Below are 5740 nucleotides of genomic sequence, written 5' to 3' on the forward strand. Positions count from 1 at the left end.
TGAACTTAAAGGATCGTGTAACTTTTTTCACGTTTCCAAGTTAGTGGAGGCATAATCTTTTGGGTTTTTGTTAGCTTATACTGTTGCCCCAGCTTGTAAAATATATGTGGGTTTTTTTTTGTTTTTGTTTTTCGTTTAAGTGTAGGTGGTTAGTTTTGTGTAGGTCTTATCTTTTATTCTGGAAACTGTCTTTTGTGGATACTGTCTAACATTTCACCGAACGGAGCGCGGTCACTCCCGCACCCAGCAGTAGGTGTGGCTTTCTGCACTGTCCCTCCCGTGCGGGGGCGCGTAGCTCTGGTTCTGGGCTGCTGGCGGCGAGTAGAACGAACCCCAGAGCGACCGCAAGAGAGCGGGAAGGGCGCAGGCCTTGCAGGCTGGGGCTCCTGGAGCCAGGTCCAGGACCGCCGTCTTGGTAGAGTTTTAACCAGGCGCCTAGCATCGAGTCCTTTACCTTAGTCCATTTCCCGCCGTGCAGACCTGATTTCCCCCTCTCATTGCAGTTTCCCCGGGGGCGGAATTGCGTTCGCTTAACTTTAGTAAAGCTCCTCCGGGCCTGGTCTCCGGGCACTGTGCCCTGCCCCTTTGGGAGTTTGCCAGCTTCTATTCCTCAGAGGTGTCACGGTGTCCCAGGAGTCTGAAGAAGCCAACGTCGTTTGTGCCAAGGCGTGGGCAGGAGCGGAAAAAATACGGACTTTGAGCATCAGGAGGGTCGGTAGAGACTACTGGGCCGTTTCTCGGAACGGGATCCACGGGGAGGCTCTACGCTTCTCTGCTGCCACCCAGCAGCCCTGCCTGTGGCCAGCGGCCTGTGCCACCCTGCAGCAGAGGCTTTGGGTTTTATCCCGCCTCCAGGTCCCTGAAAGTCCAGAAGAAGCCCCTTGTGGCCTCCGTATTGTGGGTGTGTGTGTTCGAGGAGTGAGCCGTGACATGTCAGTGGTTCCTTGTCCTCCTGGAGGTGGTTATGGTGCAGGGGGCTATACGACCCGCACTTGGCATGTTCTTGGTACAGGACTTGCAACTAACCAATCTACTCTGTCTTCCTGTCTGCCTTGATTTTTTTTTTCTTCCCTGTGACTTTGGGCAAAAGTTCAATATTCCAAGAACATTCTATGCATTAATTTTTTATATGTATTTTTTGTAGTTGTACACAATAACTTTTTATTTATTTTTATGTGGTGCTGAGGATCGAACCCAGGGCCTTGCACATGCGAGGCAAGCGCTCTACCGCTGAGCCATAACCCCAGCCCCTGCCTTAATTTTTTTACTGGAAAAAATGTAGTTGATGATAGTCCCTACCTGCCTCTTAGAATTGTTTTGAGAAAGCAGTTAAATACATACAAACTGCTTAGAACAATGTGTGGTCAGCTGAAAGTTCGATCATATAGATGTTAGCTCTTATTGTTATACCACAATTCCCATGTTAACTCACATTTCCTCTTTCCAAGGGAATTTTGTCGTTATGACCCTCCTTCTTGGCCTTTGTCATTTGACCTTCCCTTTCTCTGACCAACTGGTGGCACTCCTGATTTTCTCAGCAATTCCAATCACTAATAAACATTTCCTCCCAAGAGGACTTTCCTTTATAAAGGCCCAAGTGGAGCAAGATGCCAATCAATAGGCAGCTATTGTATCCTTCCTGTGTGGGAGCATTTCTTCCCTGTACCATGTATCCCTTGTGCTAAGTGGATCCAAGCTCACACTTGATGTGAGGAAAGTAATTGTATTGTAGACATTTCCCCCTCTACACAGAGTTTCCTGAAGCCAGTGACCATGTCTTTATCCCTAGTGCCTGGCACAATTTAGTCATGCAATAAACGTTTTTTGAACCCACATGTCCATCCACAGAGGACTGGCTGAATAGACTAAGGTACATCCACACAATTCAGCTCTGTGTGGCTGTACAGAGAAAAGAGGACCATCTCTGTGGACTGCTGTGGAACCCCAGAATATGTTGTTAAGTGAAAAGAGCACTGTGGAGGACATGTATGTTGCCTTCTTTTAAGAAAGATGGACAAATAGGAACAATGATGTGTGTATATCCTTACACCTGAAAGCAGCAACAGTGGAGTATAAATTGCAAACTAATAAAATACTACGTATAAGAAAAAAGTGCAGGATGAAAGGAATAGGGATGGAACCTAGACTTCTCTGTATATACAGCATTTTATAGTTTTGACTTAATATCAAAAGAATCCCATAAATGTTTTGTGTAATTATTTTTTTAATTTTTTTTTTTAGTTTTAGGTGGACACAATATCTTTATTTTATTTTTATGTGGTGCTGAGAATCGAACCCAGTGCCTCATGCATGCTAGGCAAGCACGTTACCACTTGAGCCACATCCCCAGCCCCATTGTGTAATTATTTAAAAAAGAAATTAACAGGGGCTGGGGATGTGGCTCAAGCGGTAGCGCGCTTTCCTGGCATGCGTGCGGCCTGGGTTCGATCCTCAGCACCACATACAAACAAAAATGTTGTGTCCGCCGATAACTAAAAAATAAATATTAAAAATTCTCTCTCTCTCTCTCTCTCTCTCTCCCTTTAAAAAAGAGAAATTAACAAAGCATGTTCTACAGAAAAAAATTAAAAATACATTGAGTCATCAGCATGACCACATAGAAAAGTAAGAAAATGACTTCGAAGCTTATTAATATGGCTATATTCCCTTAATGTGATATTTTCTAAGGACAAAAAAAATGGCAAAGAAATCAACTGCATTTAGAAATAGTATTATTAGAATAATGTATTGTTATTTACTATTGTATTATAAATGATTTATATATATTACCAAATAGTTAAATATGTTAATATTGTTAGAACCCAAAGTTTCCAGCTACAGACAAAAAAAGATAAAATTATCAAATAAATAAAATTTGGTGTAAACTCTATAATCTGAAATTCTAATGGGCAATGTCAGTATGAATTTATGAATTAATTGTCTTCATTCTACAAAATGCACATGTCCTAGTTGTGTCCACTGAAAAGGCCAAAAAGCAATAATAGTCCAATGACCGTTGTCCAAATTCAAAGTCTAAATGCTTTTTTTCACTACCAGGAACAAGGAATGGTTTCAGAAATGACTGAACTGGGGCAAGAGCTGTGCTGTACAAGATGAGCCTGTAGCATTTTGCTATGCCAGAAAGCAAGGTAGCTGCCAAATATTACTAAGGTTACATCGAAAGAATCCTGGAGCCAAGATAAAGGTGCACCCTTTGGCCAAAGATGGAGCAATTTAGTCATGAAAAGAATAATAATGGTCATGATTGAAACATATTAAATATATACAAATCAATGAATTGGTAATGATGTTAACAAGAACATTCCTCGTCATTCACCTTTTGAGAGCCTAAGAAACCAACTTTATTTATTTATTTGTTTGTTTTTAGTATCAGGGATTTGGTTTGGTTTGGATATGAGGAGTTCCCCGCAAAGTTCCTGTGTTAATGCAGAAATGTTAGGAGGAGAAATGACTAGATTACAAGAGCTGTAACCTAATCAGTCCATCCTAGTTTGAATGGAAAAACTGGGTGGAAACTATAGGCAGGCGGGACATAACTGGAGGAGGTGGGTCACTAGGGGCATGCCCTGGAAGGGTTCATTTTCCCTGTGCCCACCCTGTCCTTCTGCTGCCAGACCCCACTGTGAGCTGAGTAGCTCCAAGCAGCCTTTGATGCTGTCTTACCTTAGGCCCAAAGAACAATCCTGGCTCTGAAACCATGAGTCAGAATAAACTTTTCCTCCTCTAGGTTGTTCTTGTTAGTTATGTTATGCCTAACATGCCCTGGAGTCCTTCCCCAATACCATAATAAATGAAAGGAAGGAAGGAAAAGAAATTATATATCTGGAATGTACTTTAAAATACTCCATGGGAAGGGTCGTGATGAAGGCACGGCCAAGAGACAGATGCAAGAGTATAAGTGTGTTGACGGTTGTTGAAGCCAAGTGGTGTTCATGGGTGCCATTTATATTAGTGTTTGTACTTTAGCATAATTCTGAAATTATTCATAATAAAAATTGATGTGAGGGCTGGGGATGTGGCTCAAGCGGTAGAGCGCTTGCTTGGCATGCGTGCAGCCCGGGTTCGATCCTCAGCACCACATACAAACAAAGATGTTGTGTCCACCGAAAACTAAAAAATAAATATTAAAACATTTTCTCTCTCTCCCTCTCTCTCTCTCCTCTCTCTCTCTCTCTTTTAAAAAAAATTATGTGATTGCATTTACATTTTTTGTTTTGTTTGTGCAGTCCTGGGTTGTTGTTGTTTTTTTGTACTAGGGATTGAATCCAGAGGTGCTTTTACCAGAGTCACTGAGCCACATCTCCAACCCTTTTTGTTTTTATTTTGAGACAAGTTCTCATTAACTTGCTTAGGGCTTTCTAAATTGCTGAGACTGACTTTGAACTTAGCGATCTTCTTGCCTCAGCCTCCCAAGTCACTGGGATTATAGGTGTCAGCCATCATGCTGTGCTTATTGGGTCTGTTCAACTCCCAAACCTGTGCTTTTCACCGCTCTACCAATTCTTTTTACAATCCTGAAACCTCACTATCATTGAACATCACATGAATGGTACTGTACAAAGGCCAAGGCAGTGACCTAGGGGAGCCCACAGTCTTTAGGAGAATTAAAAGCAATTTCATCTGGATTAGTCTTTACGCTGCATGTTTCCCCCCATTCAATCCTCACAATTTAAATCTACAGAGTACCATTATTATCCACATTTGACTTATTCTCCTTGACTATTTTCCTTCATTTTTTTGGAAAGCAACCCAGCAGCATCTCCTAAAAGAATAAATGAATTCAGTAGCAACTCTACTCCTGTAACTATCATGTGCAAATAACCATTTGTAAAGATATAGGTTTACGATCACAAAGATAAATAAGTAGTTTTATTACATCACCACTTGTATTGCAAGGTGGAGTTCAGCAACAGTATGTCCCCACTGGGGAATTCTCCATTTTTTAAAAGAATGATGTGGAGCTCAATTGATAACGTTGTTAAGTGGTGCCTGTATGATGAAGAGATACTGTGAGCCCTGCTTATAAGATAATGCTTAAAAAATAATGTTCTGTACATATGGATTCATACATATGTGGAGTTCCCCTGGGTACCTGAACACTTGAGTAAGGAGAAAATGTAGGTGGATACACCCTTGGTCCTCCACATAGATGGATGACCTTGAGAGGCAGGCTGGATGGTGTGGATGTGGGGGAAGGGAGGCTGAGAAGAAGATGGAGAGGATAAGAAAAAAAAGTGTGGGGGGGAAATGACCACATGTTTTACAAATCAGCCTATGATTATATTTGTATATTTTATAAAATATGTATAAATGTAATTGTGTAAAAAAAGATTAACACTTAAAATATTTTGTTAAGAAGGAACAATGTGCATTGGTTGCAAACAGCAGTCTCTTTGGTAGTGTGCAGCCTGTTGCTCATATGGTTGCCCAAAGAGACTTTGGAGACAGCACTTTCCGGTGCATTTTCATATCTGTGATCTCATGCTGTCTACAATCTAGGTTCCAGAGAGGTGTGCAGGGTATCTTTGGGAGACCCCAGGGCATGGTAATCAGGGTTTACATTGGCCAAGTAAGTCATCATATCCATCCTCACCAAGCTGCAAAACAAGGAACGTGCGATTGAGACCTTACCCAAGGCCAAATTCAGGTTCCCTGGCTTCCAGAACATTCACATCTCAAAAGAAGTGGGCTTTTACCAAGTTTAACACTGAAGTGGTGG

The 5740-nt window shown here is 41.8% G+C and overlaps 1 non-coding gene across 1 annotated transcript; it reads left to right on the plus strand.

Annotated features, from left to right (window-relative positions):
* The first annotated feature begins 5339 nt into the window (after window positions 1-5339).
* LOC125613226 lies at window positions 5340-5471 on the plus strand. Its single transcript, XR_007343731.1, has one exon. It is a non-coding gene; the product is annotated as a small nucleolar RNA SNORA70 (small nucleolar RNA).
* The last annotated feature ends 269 nt before the right edge of the window (window positions 5472-5740 follow it).

This window comes from Marmota marmota, unplaced genomic scaffold (genome assembly GCF_001458135.2).
Source record: "Marmota marmota marmota unplaced genomic scaffold, marMar, whole genome shotgun sequence".
Classification (NCBI taxonomy): Eukaryota; Metazoa; Chordata; class Mammalia; order Rodentia; family Sciuridae; genus Marmota; species Marmota marmota.